Here is a 20,086-nt window from a genome sequence, read left to right on the forward strand (position 1 = left end):
AGAACAGACTGTGATTGTTTAATGCAACAGAGGGCAGAACACTTAATCCTTGTGTGCTCCCCAAACCACCTCCAGCTCTAGACTTCCATTAATGAGCAGCCCACGCTGTGCAGTGATTGGTCAGTGCTGTCACATGGTTAGTCCACTTGCATTGTCTTAAAGGTACAGGGTACTCCACCTTACCACAGGAGTGAATTGTAAATGTTAGATAAATCGTGGCAAACATCTTTTGGCATAACGGTATATATGCTACAAAATAATTGATCTAATTTAGATGTATAAGTCATTGATCCTAACCTCTATTTTAAAGCAGAGAATGACCAATCAAATTGCTAATATCTGCTGTCCGGTTGGCGTTAAAGATTCCAAGGAATTATTTGAAAAGAGCAGATGAGATATTTTGGTATCCAAGGTGGCACTTATCTCTCAACCGACATTGCTAAAAATTAAATAAAAACAGAAAGTTCTGGAAACACTCAGCAGGTCTGGCAGCATCTGTGGAGGGAGAAACTGAGTTAACGGCCGGGATTTTTCAGACCCGCCATGGGCGAGACGGCGCCCCAGCCAGAAGTCCACTGACTTGCGGCGAGACCGGAAGATTACAGCAGCAGGCAGGCGGGTGTGGGAAATCCCGCCAGACGTTTCAGGTCCATGACTTTTCATCAGAGCCGGGAAAAGTTGAAAATGTAATCAGCTTTGAGCGAGTGAAAGAGGGGAGGGTGAGAAAAAGAAAACAAAAGTGAAGGTCTGTGATAATTTGGGAGGCAGGAGAAAATCAATAACAAAAGGATTCAAGGTGCAAGGCCAAAGGGAAAGGCAATGGGATAAGTAAAGAACAAAATATGTGTCCAGAGGAGGTGTTAATGGCAGGATCATGAACAGCTGCCATCTCTGGACTGATGAAGGGTCATCGACCTTGGTGTGAAACACTTTTGATGTCCTGAGGTCATGAAAGGTTTTTATCTTAATTTACATCATTTACACTGCCAAAGCTGTAATTCTATTCTTTCATGAATGTAATCCCCATTTGTTAGGCAAAATGTTTCATTTCTAAATCAGCTTATACTGTAGAATCTTTTGTGGCCTATTTGATGGCAGTGACATGATTTACAGAAATCCTGATTAAAATAGAAACTGGAACAAAAGCAAATAATGGAAATGGAATGAGCGCACAGCCCAAAATTCCAGTTCACTTTCTCACTCACTGGTTGCTTTTTATGCCCTGGCTTTAATGTCTGAAGGTTTAAAATTTAAATAAATGCGTAAAAATAGCACATGTTGCTATGAAACTCAGAAATGTAGGAAACCTATATTGGACAAATATTGGAAATAACTATGGGAATGGTTCGGATGAAAGGTTGTGACTTCTGTTTCTTTCTCCAGAGATGCTGCCAGACCTGCTGAATATTTCCAGCATTTTCTGTTTTCTGTTTCAGATTTCCAGCGTCTGCAGTATTTTGCCCTTGTGCAGGAATGGTAGCAATGCACTATCTCAGGATGACTCAAATATAAGGGTCATCTTTTTTTGTCTACCCTACCCAAACCTTACTTTAAAATGTGCTTATCACTGAGGAAAATAAAAAAGCATGAATTCTTTCCTTCCATTCTGCTCCTGAATAATAATGCACCCAACCTTCCCTGGAGATAAAACAAAAACAGAAACAGAAATACTTGGAAAAACTCAGCATGTCTGGCAGCATCGGCAGAGAAGAATACAGTTGACGTTTCGAGTCCTCATGACCCTTCAACAGAACTAAGTAAAATTAGGAAAGGGGTGAAATATAAGCTGGTTTAAGGTGGTGGGGGTGGTTTGTTGGGACAAGCATCCAGTGATAGGTGGAGATAACCAAAAGCTGTTACAGACAAAAGAACAAAGAGGTGTTGAAGGTGGTGATATTATCTAAAGGAATGTGCTAATTCAGAGTAGAAGACAGGACAGATAAGGTACAGATAGCTCTAGTGGGGGCAGGAGAATACTAAAAGGTAGAAATAAACAATGGTGGAAATACATTTAAAAACAAGGGAATAGGTGGGAAAAGAAAAAATCTATCTAAATTATCAGAAAAAACAAAAGGTAGGGGGAAGAAACGGGAAGGGGGTGGGGATGGAGGAGAGAGTTCAGGATCTAAAATTGTTGAACTCAATATTCAGTCCGGAAGGCTGTAAAGTGCCTAGTCGGAAGATGAGGTGCTGTTCCTCCAGTTTGCGTTGAGCTTCACTGGAACATTACAGCAAGCCAAGGACAGACATGTGGGCACGAGAGCAGGGTGGAGTGTTAAAATGGCAAGTGACAGGGAGGTTTGTGTCATGCTTGCGAACAGACCGAAAGTGTTCTGCAAAGCGGTTGCCCAGTCTGCGTTTGGTCTCTCCAATGTAGAGGAAACCGCATTGGGAGCAACGAATGCAGTAGACTAAGTTGGGGGAAATGCAAGTGAAATGCTGCTTCACTTAAAAGGAGTGTTTGGGCCCTTGGACGGTGAGGAGAGAGGAAGTAAAGGGGCAGGTGTTGCATCTTCTGCGTTTGCATGGGGAGGTGGCGTGGGAGGGGGTTGAGGAGTAGGGGGTGATGGAGGAGTGGACCAGGGTGTCCAGGAGGGAACGATCCCTATGGAATGCCGCCAGGGGGGTGAAGGGAAGATGTGTTTGGTGGTGGCATCATGCTGGAGTTGGCGGAGGATGATCCTTTGAATGCGGAGGCTGGTGGGGTGATAAGTGAGGACAAGGGGGACCTTATCATGTTTCTGGGAGGGAGGAGAAGGCGTGAGGGCGGATGCGCGGGAGATGGGCCGGACACAGTTGAGGGCCCTGTAAACGACCGTGGGTGGAAAACCTCGGTCAAGGAAGAAGGAGGACACGTCAGAGCAACTGTTTTTGAAAATAGCATCATCAGAACAGATGCGACGGAGGCGAAAGAACTGAGAGAATGGGATGGAGTCCTTACAGGAAGCGGGGTGTGAGGAGCTGTAGTCGAGGTAGCTGTGGGAGTGGGTAGGCTTGTAATGAATATTGGTGGACAGTCTATCACCAGAAATTGAGACAGAGAGGTCAAGGAAAGGAAGGGAAGTGTCAGAGATGGACCACGTGAAAATGATGGAGGGGTGGAGATTGGAAGCAAAATTAATAAATTTTTCCAGGACCCAACAAGAGCATGAAGCAGCACCGAAGTAATCATCGATGTTGTGGGAGTGGGCCAGAGTAGGACTGGAACAAGGAATGTTCCACATACCCCATAAAGAGACAGGCATAGCTGGGGCCCATGCGGGTACCCATAGCCACACCTTTTATTTGGAGGAAGTGAAAGGAGTTAAAGGAGAAATTGTTCAGCGTAAGAACAAGTTCAGCCAGACGGAGGAGAGTAGTGGTGGATGGGGATTGTTTGGGCCTCTGTTCGAGGAAGAAGCAGAGAGCCCTCAGACTATCCTGGTGGCGGTTGGAGGTGTAGAGGGATTGGACGTCCATGGTGAAGAGGTGGTGGTTGGGGCCAGGGAACTGGAAATTGTTGTTGTGACGTAAGGTGTCAGAGGAATCATTCCTTGAAAATATTTCACTGTACATATGTGATTGTGACTGAAGAGGATGCTGTAATATACATTTCATGCAAATAAATGTTGGGGACCTCTGCAATCAGAGTTGCTCCCAAGGTGCATGGTACAAAAGCTTATGTCACATATTCCTGAGCTACTGTTCACAATGCTGTCAATCTTACATGTCATCAGTTTGATGTCATCAAGATAGATCATTATTTTTTGCACAACAAAAACAGAATTAACTGGAAAAACTCAGCAGGTCTGGCAGCATCGGTGGAGAAGAAAAGAGTTGACGTTTCGAGTCCTCATGACCCTTCAACAGAACTAGGTGAATCCAAGGAAGGGGTGAAATATAAGCTAGTTTAAGGTGTGTGTGTGTGTGTGTGTGTGTGTGTGTGTGGAGTGGGGGGGGGTGGGGGGGGTTGGGTGGGGGGGAGAGAAGTGGAGGGGGTGGTGTGGTTGTAGGGACAAGCAAGCAGTGATAGGAGCAGATCATCAAAAGATGTCACAGACATAAGAACAAAAGAACACAGAGGTGTTGAAGTTGGTGATATTATCTAAACGAATGTGCTAATTAAGAATGGATGGTAGGGCACTCAAGGTATAGCTCTAGTGGGGGTGGGGGGAGCATAAAAGATTTAAAAATATTTAAAAATAATGGAAATAGGTGGGAAAAGAAAAATCTATATAACTTATTGGAAAAAACAAAAGGAAGGGGGAAGAAACAGAAAGGGGGTGGGATTGGAGGAGGGAGTTCAAGACCTAAAGTTGTTGAATTCAATATTCATTCCGGAAGGCTGTAAAGTGCCTAGTCAGAAGATGAGGTGTTGTTCCTCCAGTTTGCGTTGGGCTTCACTGGAACAATGCAGCAAGCCAAGGACAGACATGTGGACAAGAGAGCAGGGTGGAGTGTTAAAATGGCAAGCGACAGGGAGGTTTGGGTCATTCTTGCGGACAGACCGCAGGTGTTCTGCAAAGCGGTCGCCCAGTTTACGTTTGGTCTCTCCAATGTAGAGGAGATCGCATTGGGAGCAACGAATGCAGTAGACTAAGTTGGGGGAAATGCAAGTGAAATGCTGCTTCACTTGAAAGGAGTGCTTGGGCCCTTGGACAGTGAGGAGAGAGGAAGTGAAGGGGCAGGTGTTACATCTTTTGCGTGGGCATGGGGTGGTGCCATAGGTCGGGCTTGAGGAGTAGGGGGTGATGGAGGAGTGGACCAGGGTGTCCCGGAGGGAACGATCCATACGGAATGCTGACAGGGGGGTGAAGGGAAGATGTGTTTGGTGGTGGCATCATGCTGGAGTTGGCGGAAATGGCGGAGGATGATCCTTTGAATGCGGAGGCTGGTGGGGTGATAAGTGAGGACAAGGGGGACCCTATCATGTTTCTGGGAGGGAGGATTATTTTTTGCTTCTTCAGGTGTTTCTGCAGATTGCTGTGAGTATTTTACACCTAGTGAGGAAGTCATGTTCAGTTCTACTCCACTCCCTTTTCGTGAGATGTCTTATTTGGAGGCAGACAAAGGGAGACAGTTTTTAACAGCTGTTAACAGTCATTTTCCTGAACCACTAACAATTGTTTCTCTGACACAGAGGAAATCATACTCCATAGATAAAACAAAAAAACTGTGGATGCTGGAAATCCAAAACAAAAACAGAATTACCCGGAAAAACTCAGCAGGTCTGGCAGCATCGGCGGAGAAGAAAAGAGTTGATGTTTCTAGTCCTCATGACCCTACGACAGAACTGTCAAGTTCTGTCGAAGGGTCATGAGGACTTGAAACGTCCACTCTTTTCTTCTCTGCCGATGCTGCCAGACCTGCTGAGTTTTTCCAAGTAATTCGGAAATCATACTCCACCTGCTTCTTTGTACAACCAGCCCACACCGTTTTGAATGAAGGGAGATGCTTTACAGTCGCTGCAACCCACTCTCTCTATTCCTGTGCTATCATTCTTCATTCAGGTCTCCTCCCCATTCCAAATCCATGGATATGATGATAAGTAATTATTAACAACCAGTCACCAAAGTGGTTCCCACTGGCCCAATCCTTCCCAGACTCACGGCAGAGACTCTGTGACCTTGTTCAAGATGCTGCAGCCATCCGAGCTTATTGGAGCAGAGATTTTTCAACATTTTAAGAGTGCTTCTCCTTAATGCTGGTGAAAGGTTAAAGGCACCTTTCATAAGGAAGGCTTCCTACCCAATACTTGTATATTTAAAATCTGCAAAATATTGCGTCAGTCATTAGGGTGTTTTTAACTTACTGACAAGTCAGTGTTTGGGCTCATAAATGTATAAGTAGGTTATGAGATCAGTTTAACACGATGCTTTACTGTTTATAGTTACTGCACAGAACCAAGAATTTCACAGCAACTTGTCTACTGGGCTCCACTGCACCAGTAGTTTTAATATTCACAGAATCACAGTACAAGAGGGGCCCTTTGGCCCATCGAGCCTGAACCGACACGTGAGACACACCTGACCTACCTACCTAATCCCATTTACCTTGAATGTTATGATGTGCCAAGTGCTCATCCAGGTACTTTTTAAAAGGATGTGAGGCAACCCGCCTCCACCACCCTCCCAGGCAGCGCATTCCAGACCCTCACCACCCTCTGGGTAAAAAGGTTTTTCCTCACATCCCCCCTAAACCTCCTGTCCCTCACCTTGAACTTGTGTCCCCTCGTGACTGACCCTTCAACTAAGGGGAACAGCTGCTCCTTATCCACCCTGTCCGTGCCCCTCAATCTTGTACACCTCGATCAGGTCGCCCCTCAGTCTTCTCTGCTCCAACAATAACAACCCAAGTCTATCCAACCTCTCTTCATAACTTAAATGTTTCATCCCAGGCAACATCCTGGTGAATCTCCTCTGCACCCCATCCAGTGCAATCACATCCTTCCTATAATGTGGTGACCAGAACTGCACACAGTACTCCAGCTGTGGCCTCACCAAGGTTCTATACAACTCCAACATGACCTCCCTACTTTTGTAATCTATGCCTCGATTGATAAAGGCAAGTGTCCCATATGCCTTTTTCACCACCCCACTAACATGCCCCTCCGCCTTCAGAGATCTATGGACACACACGCCAAGGTCCCTTTGTTCCTCAGAACTTCCTAGTGCCATGCTGTTCATTGAATACTTCCTTATCAAATTACTCCTTCCAAAGTGTATCACCTCACACTTTTCAGGGTTAAATTCCATCTGCCACTTATCTGCCAATTTGACCATCCCATCTATATCTTCCTGTAGCCCAAGACACTCAACCTCACTGTTAACCACCTGGCCAATCTTTGTCATCCGCAAACTTACTAATCCTACCCCCAACATAGTCATCTATGTCGTTTATATAAATGACAAATAATAGGGGACCGAGCACAGATCCCTGTGGTACGCCACTGGACACTGGCTTCCAGTCACTACAGCATCCTTCTGTCATCACCCTCTGTCTCCTATAACTAAGCCAATTTTGAATCCACCTCATCAAATTACCCTGTATCCCATGTACATTTGCCTTCTTTATAAGTCTCCCATGTGGGACCTTGTCAAAGGCTTTGCTGAAATCCATATAAACTGCATCAAGCACACTCCCCTCATCTACACACCTGGACACCTCCTCAAAAAATTCAATCAAATATTACTGCTTTCTTTACAAACATATGAATTAGGAGCAGGAGTAGGAGGCCACTCGGCCCCTCGAGCCTGCTCCACCATTCAATAAGATTATGGCTGATCTGATTGCAACTTCAACTCCACATTCCTGCCTAACCCCCAATAACCTTTCTTCCTTATCAATGATCTATCTAGCCCTACCTTAAAAATATTCAAGGTCTCTGTTTCCACCACCTTCTGGGGAAGAGAATTCCAAAGACCCAGGGCCGTCAGAGAGAAAACAATTCTCATCTCTGAACCAAACCAACTCCAAATAGAGCCTAAAAACCATATCGGCTGAATCCTCCTGATCTTAGCTCCTACTCATTCTATACAGGCACAGTTCAGTGAATGGGATAAAGAATAGTTCCACTGAATGGCTACAGTTCAGAGTGGCCAGGTGGCTGTCTACTCCAAACACATTAACTGTTCGTCAAAACCACAAACTTGTGGTTACTATCAATGGTTTTAAACATTGGTTGTTAACTTGCAACACATTCCTAACAGCTGTGCTTTATACAAGTGACCTTGGAGCAGGTTCCACTGTAGACTTTAATTAGGAGATAATAGTCAGTAGGTAATTATTCAATTAAAGTCAATTGAATGTCACCAGCTGATTTTCATTAGGGATTAGGGAGCTGCCCTCCTCTCATGAACCCCTGAGGTCTTAGTTTCAGCTGTTAAGTGGTTTCTTTTTGGCCTTTGAATAAATTGTAAATGTCTCAGAACAGAGCTTTAGCTTCAGTTCTGATGAAGAGTCATAATGACTCGAAAGGTAATTGTGTTTTTCTCCGTAGATGCTGTCAGACCTGCTGAGTTTTTCCAGGTATTTTTATTTTTGTTTTAGAACTTTAGCTTTTCCTTTATGCTGGAGTTCAGTTTTGCTTCAATCTCAGTGGAATGAGGTCTAAGTATGTCCATCTGTAGTTAATTGTTAGGTTTTCAGCTTTAGAAATTCTCTCTAAGTCAGTGAGTTTTTATAATTTTTTGTGTCATCTAAAGTCTGTGACCCCTGAACCAGTCACCTGTGTCCTGGTTTTACTATGTTGCAAAGTTCAATCAATAACCTGAGGTTCCCAGAATACATCTATTATCACAGGGTTGCATTTAGCACAGAGAAATGGAGTAAAGTATAGAATTTGGCCAGATGTTTCAAACCACTGTCACTTGATGTAATGTATAGTATTAACCCTAACTCCTCGGCGGTTAAAAGTACTTGATTTTGATGTTCTGTAGAAAAGTGAGCATTCTGGATTTCTTGTTTCTATTAAAATCAAAAGCACTGTCTATCTTATACTGTAATGGGGGAGCTCATTTTATTTGATTGCAGTACTTGTGTATATTTAAAGATTAGTGGGTGTGGAGTCAGGAAATAGGGAGCAGAATGGGTTGAAAAATTAATACAAAACAGAGTTGGAGTTAAGGAAAGCTTTTCAGATTAATACAAAATGGGAACCAGTGTCCTGTAGGGATTGGTGTTGGGATTCCCTGTTGTTCACAAACGTAGATGACTTGGACTCTGAAATTGAAGCCATAATAAAATTGCCAGATGATAGTGTTACGACCAAGATGGGAGGAGTGTGTGAATTATCAAGTCCCACTACCCGCAGGTTATACTATTAATTAATTAAAATATTTAACTTTCTCACTGAAATGGCCTATTGTTTACCTACACTCTTCTATACACAGAAGAAAAGAGACTCTGACCAGGCTTCTTTTAAAATAAATTGATCATTGAGTTTTTTGAAACAAAACTTCTAACAAGTTGCAAGTACTGGTTAACACACAGTTGTAATTGGGGAAGTATAACTATCGATTTCTTCCCAAAGAATTGCCCAGCGCACACACAGACAAACAGATAGAGTCTCACTTTAGAGGATGGGTATCATAAAATAAAGGATAAAGTTTGCAGGGTATTGATGCTATCTATCTGGAGATCCCTCATGTGAAAACGGGTCACAGGTCCTCGTGGATGCCTGGAAGTTCTCACCAACCGGTCTCAGCTTTGCATGCCCAAATGCAGACCTGTTACACTCGGTTGAGGGTTGATAGCCACACACAATTTCAGACAAGGTAGAGAAAGAGAGAGAGAACCAGTTAGGGTAGCCTTTCTTTCTCAGCTTGTTCCCCAACAAAACTGCCTTCAAAATCAGCAGGTTCACAACTTAAAAGTTTTTTCCCCTTCCTCCTATGTGGTTTCCAGCAAGTAACCAACTTTCCTTTTTTAGTTTCATTTCCCCATCAATTAAAGCTTTTGCAATTCAAAACAACCAGATCTTCCTCAAGTACCACAGAGGTCAGGTGATTTCTTGGAAGGGGCCTGTACGCTGACAGTTCCAAGATGAGCTTATAACCTCTTTTTAAAAAAAAAAATCCCAGGTTATCATCCACATGTCCAGATCATGCCAACTCCTTCCGTTTTGTAAAATTAAAAAATCAGTCTTGAGAGAGGTGATTCTAACAATACCAAATTGGGGTTTATAACTAATAATATTCAGGACTGCATCAAAATGCAGCAAGTCATAAACAGGTTACAGAGTGGATAAATGGTAAATGAAATTTCAATAGAGAAAAGTGTGAAGTGGTTCATTTTGGTAGGAGGAATAGGGTCACATGTTACTTGGTGGGTTTAGTAAAACCACATGGGGTAGAAAAACAAAACTACCTGGGAAAAACACAGCAGATCTGACAGCATCTGCAGAGAGGAACGCAGTTAATGTTTTGAGTCCGTGTGACTCTTCATCAGAACTAAGGAAAAATAGAAATGAGATGAGATATAAGCTAGTTTAAGGGGGAGTGGGACAGGTAGGGCTGGATAGAGGGCCAGTGATAGCTGGAGGCAAAGATGAGATTGCCAAAGATGTAACAGACAAAAGGACAAAGGGGTGTTGATGGTGGTGATATTAGCTATGGAATGTGCTAATGGTGACATTAAGGGTAGAAAGCAGGACGAGCAAGGTACAGATAGCCCTAGTGGGGGTGGGGTGAGGGGAAGGGATCGAAATAGGCTAAAAGGTAGAGATAAAAGTTGAACTCAATATTCAGTCCGGAAGGCTGTAAAGTGCCTAATCGGATGATGAGGTGCTGTTCCTCCAGTTTGCGTTGAGCTTCACTGGAACAATGCAGCAGGCCAAGGACAGACATGTGGGCATGAGAGCAGGGTGGAGTGTTGAAATGGCAAGCGACAGGGAGGTTTGGGTCATTCTTGCGGACAGATCTAAGGCGTTCTGCTAAGCGGTTACCCAGTCTGCGTTTGGTTTTTCCAATGAAGAGGAAACTGCATTGGGAGCAGCGAATGCAGTTGACTAAATTGAAGGAAGTGCAAGTGTGAAAGGAGTGTTTGGGTCCTTGGACAGTGAGGAGATGGGAAGTAAAGGGGCAGGTATAACATCTTCTGTGGTGATTCAAGCAGTTGGTTGTTAATCTTTGGAATTCTCTACCTTGGAGAGCAGTAGAGGCTGAGTCATTAAATATACTCAAAGCTCAGTTAGCCAGATTTTTGATCTACAAGGGGTCAAGTTATGGAAGACCATTCAATGGTTCTTTGTCCAAATTCCTAATAAAAACCCTGAGTCCAGCTCAAAGCCTAGGTTTTTTGGGATCAGTGTTATTTTAATTTGAGTACAAACACCTTTTTTTGAAACATGTTAAATTAACGCTGATCAAGGAAGGCTGTGAATCAACTATTTGATCACAGAGATTATAATCAAGTCCATGCTGTGCTTGCTAACACCCACAGCTCCTGATTTTGGTGGGATCACTTTAGACAGTTACTAAGTGGGAGGGTGGCATCTCCCCACAGGAAGAGTGAAAAGCATTCTGTAGGACATCTTTGAGAGCAGCTGGGCAAGTTGATAAGGTTGTTTATGGGATCTTATGCTTTAGACCTAAGGAAGTTACGCTTTTGAAATCACTGGTTAGGCCCCAATTGAAGTATTGTGTCCAATTCTGTTTAAGAAGAATATGAGGGGATTGGGGAGGGTGAGGAGGAGATTTACTTGACTGAAACCAGGGATGTGGGGCTTAAGTTATGTGGAGCAGACTGATTAAAAAGGTGGTGTTCCCCTTCAAATAGAGAAGGTTAAGAGGAGACTTATTAGCTTTCAAAATTATGAAGGATTTTGATGGAATAAATGAGAAACTTAAAACAGGTCCTGGAAAAATTTATTAATTTTGCTTCCAATCTCCACCCCTCCATTTTCACGTGGTCCATCTCTGACACTTCCCTTCCTTGACCTCTCTGTCTCAATCTCTGATGACAGACTGTCCACCAATATCCATTACAAGCCTACCCACTCCCACAGCTACCTTGACTACAGCTCCTCACACCCCGCTTCCTGTAAGGACTCCATCCCATTCTCTCAGTTCCTTCGCCTCCGTCGCATCTGTTCCGATGATGCCACTTTCAAAAACAGTTCCTCTGACATGTCCTCCTTCTTCCTTAACTGAGGTTTTCCACCCACGGTCGTTGACAGGGCCCTCAACCGTGTCCGGCCCATCTCCAGCACATCCACCCTCACACCCTCCTCTCCCTCCCAGAACCATGATAGGGTCCCCCTTGTCCTCACTTACCATCCCACCAGCCTCCGCATTCAAAGGATCATCCTCCGCCATTTCTGCCAACTCCAGCATGATGCCACCACCAAACACATCTTCCCTTCACCCCCCCAGTGGCATTCCGTAGGGATTGTTCCCTCTGGGACACCCTGGTCCACTCCTCCATCACCCCCTACATCTCAAACCCCTCCCACAGCACCTTCCCATGCAACTGCAGAAGGTGCAACACCTGCCCCTTCACTTCCTCTCTCCTCACTGTCCAAGGGCCCAAACACTCCTTTCAAGTGAAGCAGCATTTCACTTGCATTTCCCCCAACTTAGTCTACTGTATTCGTTGCTCCCAATGCAGTTTCCTCTACATTGGAGAGACCAACCGCAGACTGGGTGACCGCTTTGCAGAACACCTGCGGTCTGTCCACAAGCATGACCCAGACCTCCCTGTCGCTTGCCATTTCAACACTCCAGCCTGCTCTCATACCCACATGTCTTCCTTGGCCTGCTGCATTGTTCCAGTGAATCTCAACACAAACTTCCGACTAGGCACTTTACAGCCTTCCAGACTGAATATTAAGTTCAACAATTTTAGATCATGAACTCTCTCCTCCATCCCCACCCCCTTTCCGATTTTCCCCCTCCTTTTTGTTTTTTTCCAATAATTTATATGGATTTTTCTTTTCCCACCTACTTCCATTATTTTTAAGTGTATTGTTTTATCTCTACCTTTTAGTCTATTTCAATCCCTTCCCCCCACCCCACCCCCACTAGGTCTATCTGTACCTTGCTCGTCCTGCTTTCTATCCTTAATTAGCACATTCCTTAGATATCACCACCTTCAGCACCTTTTTGTCCTTTTGTCTGTGACATCTTTTGGTTATCTCCACTTATCACTGGCCCTCTATCCAGCTCTACTTGTCCCACCCCCCTTAAACCAGCTTATATTTCACCTCTCTTCTATTTTTACTTAGTTCTGTTGAAGAGTCATTCGGACTCGAAACGTCAACTGTGTTCCTCTCCGCAGATGCTGCCAGACCTGCTGAGTTTTTCCAGGTATTTTTGTTTTTGTTTTGGATTTCCAGCATCCGCAGTTTTTTGCTTTTATCCTATTGAATTGATGTTGCATTGACACCAGACCCAAGGTGGTGTAGAAGGTCCCTTTTCTAAAAGGTGTTACTGAGCTAGTTGGATCCAGCATCTTTTCATGGTCATCACCTGCTTTTATTTTGAATTCAATTTCTGAACTTGATATGGTGAGATTTGAACTCTCAATCCTGTTCTTACTCCGTTGGCACTGGGTGACAGTATTCTGGAACCATGGGTAGGATGAGCAGTCAGCTTGTTGTGACCTATTGCTAGATTTTCTCAACAGCATTACTTGGTCCTGAGCACACATTGATTCATTATAAGGAACCCAGTTTGGCCTCTTTTTTTTTCAAACAATGTTTGTTCCTATTGATCGCTGAAAATTATTCTGTCAGAGTAATCACTAAAATTTCAGAATTACTGACCATAAACTCACCAGGCAACAAGAAATAGTCTAATTAAATTGACATGAACATTGAGCAAGTGTCTCTGCAGCCTGGCCAAGCTGAAAAGGAATGTAGATCTGATGCTTTTTATTCCTCTCTGATGGCTGTGTTACAGCCACATGGTGGTGGGGGAGAGGCTGGAGGGGGGTGGGGGCTGGAGGTTGGAGGCGGAGATGTCTTTTCTTTCTTGCTACCTCAGGTGGGACCGTAACAGGTTTTGTTAAAGTATTTAGCAGGAAGGTGGTATTTATTCAACGTCTGTATTTAACCATTTATGTGCTGATCACAAAGAAACAAGTCTGACAGACTTTCTTGGGGTTTAAAACAAAAAGAGGTTGGCTTTTATTGAGTTAAAAAGTTGTCCAGGTAAAGATATAAATTTTTTAAAAGCTCACACGTCTCAAACTTTCATGACCCACATTCACACACACACACACACACACACACACACACACACACACACACACACACACACACACACACACACAAACATGCAAAATTTCCAAGTTATACTGCAAGTAGTTACTTCCTTAGCGAAGTTAAAGTTCCATGCTGAAGGACAAAATACTTGAGAGCTCCCCATTTAGTCCTTGGCTGGTCCCAATAGAGCTCTTCTCTGCTTCATTGGCAGATTTTCCAGATTACTGACCGCTTCTTTTTAGCAGCTTGTATTAAAGAGATTTTTAAATGGTTATTTCAGTCATGTGACCTCTTTCTCCCCATAATAATTTCAGAAGGGGTTTGTTTATCTGATTTCTGAACTGACGATTGCTTTTGTTTCAAAGCCTGGGGAGTGGGGAGTAGATTCTGTAATACCCCAGCCATCACCATTAACTCACTGAATGAGTCGCTATCCATCTTTGAGATAGGAAGACATACCTCCATATAACCATTGTTCTAGCAGACTTTCCATCTCTACTGGAGAGGTAGTCTTTTAGAAATGAAAAGTGCTACTTTTCAGAAGATCCTTTGAAGTGGTTTTTGACATCCTTGGGTGTGAAGCTCCAGAGACGTGTGTTGCAGCATGTCTGAATTGCAATTCACAGTGGAACTTTCCAAAAGCTGGTCAACTTGCAATACCAGATGTCAGGTGACTTGTGGCAGCCGTCTTTAGTCACTCTCTTTCGTCTTTGCAAAGTTTTTAAAAAGGACTTTTTAGTATATGTTTGGTCATTCGGTAAAATTACAGGTTAATAGCACTCATGCACAAGCCACATCATCGTGACAGCTGACATAATTATACTAAGAGGGTGGTGGAGCTCTCGATCTCACTCCCCGACAGGGTACTGGAGGCAGAAACCCTCATCACATTTAAAAAGCACTTGGATATACACTTGAAAGGTCATAAACTAAAGGGCTACAGACCAAGAGCTGGAGGGTGGGATTAGACTGGATGGCTCTTTTTCAGCTGGCATGGACACAATGGGCTGAATGGCCTCCTTATGTGCTGTGAATGTTCTGCTTCTATTATAAAGTCTCCTGGGACAATTTTAAAACTGTCTGGATTGTTCCACATTATCAATGTGATAATGAACCAGTTACATTGTTTGTTTATGTTGCCGGGCAGTAGGTTTGGATCTGTGCAAAAGGAACAATATAGCTGGACCCAATCCTGAGTCCATTTGGATTTGAGCAAGAGGTAATCAGCACCTCAAACTTCCGCTTCCCTCTGCAATATGATGGTAACCAGTGGAAAATGAATTTAAAACATAAAGATCAAAACTTCAAAAAGGTTCTTGGCCAATCTGACGAATGACCTTTTAAGTGATCCATGTGGCTGGACTTGCAATAACCTAAAAATAGTTTCTGAATGTCAGCAAGCAGTGTTTGAATGTGTCTAAGTCATTGTGGATAGTACTCTGCTGTTCTCCACGTTAAGTGCAGTATAACTCTCTGTTAAACTTGTACAACAACAAATTGCATTTATATAGCAGCTATAACTCAGTAAAATGTCCCAAGCACCCTTCCCTCCAAGCAGTTGTGAATGGGACATGCAGTGGTCTTTTAAGACATTCATAGGTATAACCGTGTGGCGATCTTAAAGGGGTCACACACATTGAAAGGACATTAGAGGGAGCAATGGTTCCAAGTCATGTCCCAGGATTGTTCTCAAACAAACTTTACACTGAGCCGCAAATTGTCAAAGAGATAAGTTTTAAGGAGTATCTTAAAAAAGGAGAGGTAGGAAAGGTGGAGAGGCTTGGCGGGGGTGACAACAAAGTTCCAGAACTTTGGACCCAGGCAACCGAAGGCACCGCAAATGGTCGAGCGATGAAAACTGGGGATTCTCAGGAGGCCAGAATCGGAGAGTTGTGGGGCTGGATGAGGCTACAGAGATAGGAAAGGGCAAGGCCCTGCAGCAATTCGAAAACAAGGATGAGAGTTTTAAAATTGAGATAATCCTGCAGTATGAAAACAATCGAAGGAGCTTTCTGTTCTCTACCCTTGTTCCTACTCCTCTGAGAGCTTAAGCATAAAAACATCTGCTTGGATTAGTTGGCAGAAATGTATTTTAAGAGGTTTACAATGACTTTTGTTCAATGGCCGTGCTATAATGTAATGGTATTAATCCCTGGCCTGGCCCATTTTATTTATTAAAGCCTTTAATCGCATTGAGCTGCTCAGAGCTCAGATCCATGTCATTTTAGATCATTCGAAATTAATTTATTTTCTTGTTTGTCACTGTTTTATGTACTTAATTGAATATAGCTTTCTGAATTTCCCAATTAAGTTAATTTAGCAAAGTAACTCCAATGCAAAGTGTGTGTTATTTTAAGCCTAATACAAGGATAGATTGTGATAACCCTTCAAATAGTAATTTGGTAAAGCCAGGTAACACATCGTGACATTCAAGTGTTCTTAAAACAACTTGACTGCAAAATGCATTTGGATAAGCAGCAACGTTTAGGACACTAAGATAAAAACAAAACACTTCAGAAGCTGGAAATCTGAAAGAAAAACAGAAAATGCTGGAAAAACTCAGCAGTCTGGCAGCATCTGTGGAGAGAGAAACAGGGTCAACGTTTCGAGTCCGTATGACTCTTCTTCAGAGCTGCCAAGTTTTTCCAGCATTTTCTGTTTCTCTTTAGGGCACTAATACAAATGATATGGTTGCAAAGATAATTGAGTTTACTGTAATAATGGATTATGTTGAATTCTAGAGTAAACAGTATGATGAGCAGTAAAGGAACAGACTCAACTGAACATATTAAACTCAGAAACCCATCTAGAGAAATTAGTCACGTGAACACAGGTTTAATAATGTGCCTCCTGTTTCAAGTCATGTAACTTGCATCAGATTAAATTTGCGCTCGAAAGGCACAATATTTGTGTGTTGATGCCTTACCATTTTCTAATCTTCAAATAATTACAGGGCAATTAAATTTGTGTCTAATTCCTTGCTATTTCTTATGTTTTCAGGATTGATAAGTCTTTTATTTGGTTGAGAAGTACACAGTAAGTAACTTTTCTATCTGACATGTACAGAGACAGCCTTATTGCTAAAATCATGTTTTATTTGGTGTTGTTTTTATCTATAATATGGAGGACAAATATTTAAAAGTTATGGTAACCTGATGTGGTGACAGTGGAATGGAAAATGTATTCATCAATATGATTTTTTCAGTTTTTAGGATTAATACATTAAAATTCAAATAGTTGTTTGGTAATAATGGAACTTGAGTATTGTTGAGAAAAGAGACACTCTGTCTAAGTTTTTCATCTTGCACTCATCAGGACAGCTCACAAGAATACTAATTGCAAAGGGAACAACAATTTATACTGCATGGAAAGAGAGTGCTGATTGGTAGAGGCGTTGCCATGGAGAATGCATGAGGGAACAGTTAACTGCTAAGCTTTTGTTTAAATTCAGACCAGACAGGTCGACTCTGGTCAAGGCATTGCCATGGGGAATGAACCAGGGAATGGCTATCCCCCAATCTTAACATTCCTACCAAAATCTACCTATTAACCTGCTACATGAAATCAATTATATTCCTGGAAATTAGCCCCAGTTAAAGAACACCAGTTTCATAAATTCATGGATACTGAAACCTCAATAATGTGAAGCTGTGTCAATCTGAGTACATGGTTCCTACAAATATCAAAATCTTGTTCTAAACTCTGGTTGAACTCCAAAGTTTAGCAAAGATGTAGTCCACTAGTCATTGGGATGTACAGCCCACATACCTCGCTTCACTCTGGCATGGAAATTCATATACCACATTACTCATTTGTGTGATAAGGAGAATGTCTTTTTGGCTTGATGGCAGCATTCTGTTAGGGGCGAATACCCCTCATGTTGCTACTGCTTAGTTGCAGAGTGAAACAGTTAGCTTCATCTGTTGCTCAAATTTTTGAGATACCTTGCCCTTCCAGGGTGATCTGAGATAGACTGGGCACTTTTCAGGACCAAAAGTGATGGCCTTTGGCCCAATCATGAGTTTGTGAGATATACAGCGTGAAACAATCTGACAAGGGTGGCTGTTATCCTGCAGGATGCCTTCGATGTCCCTATTTCAGCATCAAGCTTGCATGATGAGCAAATGGTTCCAGCCCTATTTACAAGGCAGCCAAAGAATTCCAAAGTGTATATCGACCAGTGAAGGTAGGCTTGCAGTGGATTATGGTAGTGAATCCCCTGGCAGATTTCTCAACTAACACATCAAGGAAAGGGATCTCATCTGACTGCTCCATTTCTAATGTGAATTTGAGCACAGGATGGAGTCCATTAAGTTGTGTATGGAAATTCTTAGATGTAACTGCAGAATCAAACAAATCATTTACATATTGGGAATATGCCAGGGGCAGGAGGTTAGGTGTCATTCCATTGAAAATGCGTTTCTTGTAGAAACCGGCAAAGATGTTTGCGAGAGCCAGGCCTACAGGAGATCCCATGGCAACACCATTTATTGGGTTTACATGGTGTCATTAAAACTGAACTCAGCTATGCCAGTTGCAGAGTTTGTAAGTTCTATGAATACAGATGCAGACTATGGTGGTGCACCCAGATCGCCGTGATATGGTGCCGAGGCGCAAATGTCTACCGCTTCCTTGAGCTGAATAGGCTGCTGAATAGGCTAACAATGTCAAACAAGCACATGGACACGGCATTGCTATTGATATGCAAGTCCTGTCTGGCTTCCGCAAATATGAAGGAATCCTTCACCGTGAATATGTAAAACTTGCTCAGAACTGGTTGTAGCAACTCACCCAACCGTTTGGCCAGTTCACGTCATACAGAACCAGTCATGAATCGACAGGGCATAAAATGTGTTGGGCAGCCCACGTCCACCTGGACGCAGTGACCATGAGGACAAACCCTCTTACACAAGAATCCAACAAGTGTTTTTGTAACTTGCCTTTGAGCAGGACTATGTGGCCATGCCCAGCAGCAGCAATCTCAATACGATTTGTAAGAGTTTCCTTACAGACCTTTAATGGGTTCCAACCTGTGTTCAAATTCACCTTTGAAATGGAGACGACAGCTGAGCTCCCTTTCCCCAACACGCTAGTTGAGAATTTTGCCTGGGGATTCTCTACCATGGTCTACTACAAGCCGACCTTCACTGGTCAATATACGCGTTGGGATTCCTATAGTTCCACACGTGATAAGACTGGCCTTATTGATAACCTCATAAATACAGCCCAAACTATTTGCTCACTTTGCAAGCTTGATGCTGAAATAGGGACTTCAAAGCCATCCTGCAGGATAATGTTGACCCTGATTGAAATGATTAATAGCTACCGCTTGATTGAAACCTTTAAGACCCTGAGGGGTCTTGACAGGGTGGATGTTTCCCTCTTGTGGGAGAATCTAGAACTAGGGGCCACTGGTTAAAGGTAAGTGTCACCCAGTTAGGACAGAGATGAGGAGAAATTTTGTTCTCTCAGAGGGTCGTGAGTCTTTGGAACTCCCTTCCTCAGAAGGTGGTGGAAGCAGACTCTTTGAATATTTTTAAAGCAGAGCTAGATAGATTCTTTATAAACAAGTGGGAGACAGGTTATCGGGGGTAGGCAGGAATGTAGAGTTGAGGTTACAGTCAGATCAGCCATGATCTTGTTGAATGGTAGAGCAGGCTTGAGGGGCTGAATGGCCTACTCCTGCTCCCAATTCGTATGTTTGTATGCATGTTTGATCAGATCATTGTTTGCTGTATATCCTGCAACTCATGGGCCTAAGGCACCCACTATTGGTCCTGAAATGTCCCCAGCCTACCTCAGGCAAGGTGTCTGAGATATTTGAGCAACAGGTGAAGCTAGCCGCTTCACGCTGCTCCTATGCAGTAGCAACGCGAGCGGTATTCTCCACTAACAGCATGCTGCTGTCAAGGCAAAAAGATTCATACAAATGAGCAATGTGGTGTATGAATTTCAATGCCAGTGTGGTGTGATGTTAGGTATGTAGGCTGTATATCCCAATGAGTGGTGGATTGTACTGACCGTAGACAACCAGCTCGTGCTTGCAAAACTCAGAACACAGTGTCCAAAATTAGATGTGATTCTGTGATTGGGCAACACTTGCTGAACAACCCTGAGTGTGCTATGAATTACACTGACAACCAATTTAAAATTATCAGTTGGGCTTGCAGTGTGGCTCACTTACACATGCTATATTCACACACAGGACCCTGTCCTTTGCAAACAGGAAGAGCAAGTCCACACATTATGCCTTTTTCAACCAAACAAAAACTTGGACAGCAATGGCAATGCCTTGACCAAACAAAGTCAACCTGCCTGGTTTGAATACAAACAAAAGATTGGCAGTTAACTGTTCCCTGGTGCATTCTCTATGGCAACACCTCTACCAACCTGAGTCCTCTT

At 43.2% G+C, this 20,086-nt stretch overlaps 1 protein-coding gene across 1 annotated transcript in view; it reads left to right on the top strand.

Moving 5' to 3' along the window:
• rap1gapa (RAP1 GTPase activating protein a) overlaps positions 1 to 20,086 on the top strand; it is a 732,526-nt gene that overhangs the window by 371,658 nt on the left and 340,782 nt on the right. Inside the window, exon 2 of the mRNA XM_041206497.1 lies at positions 16,685 to 16,720. The gene's annotated coding sequence lies outside the window, so the exon portion shown is untranslated. The remainder of the gene's footprint in view (positions 1 to 16,684; positions 16,721 to 20,086) is intronic.

This window comes from Carcharodon carcharias, chromosome 15 (genome assembly GCF_017639515.1).
Source record: "Carcharodon carcharias isolate sCarCar2 chromosome 15, sCarCar2.pri, whole genome shotgun sequence".
NCBI classification, from domain to species: Eukaryota; Metazoa; Chordata; class Chondrichthyes; order Lamniformes; family Lamnidae; genus Carcharodon; species Carcharodon carcharias.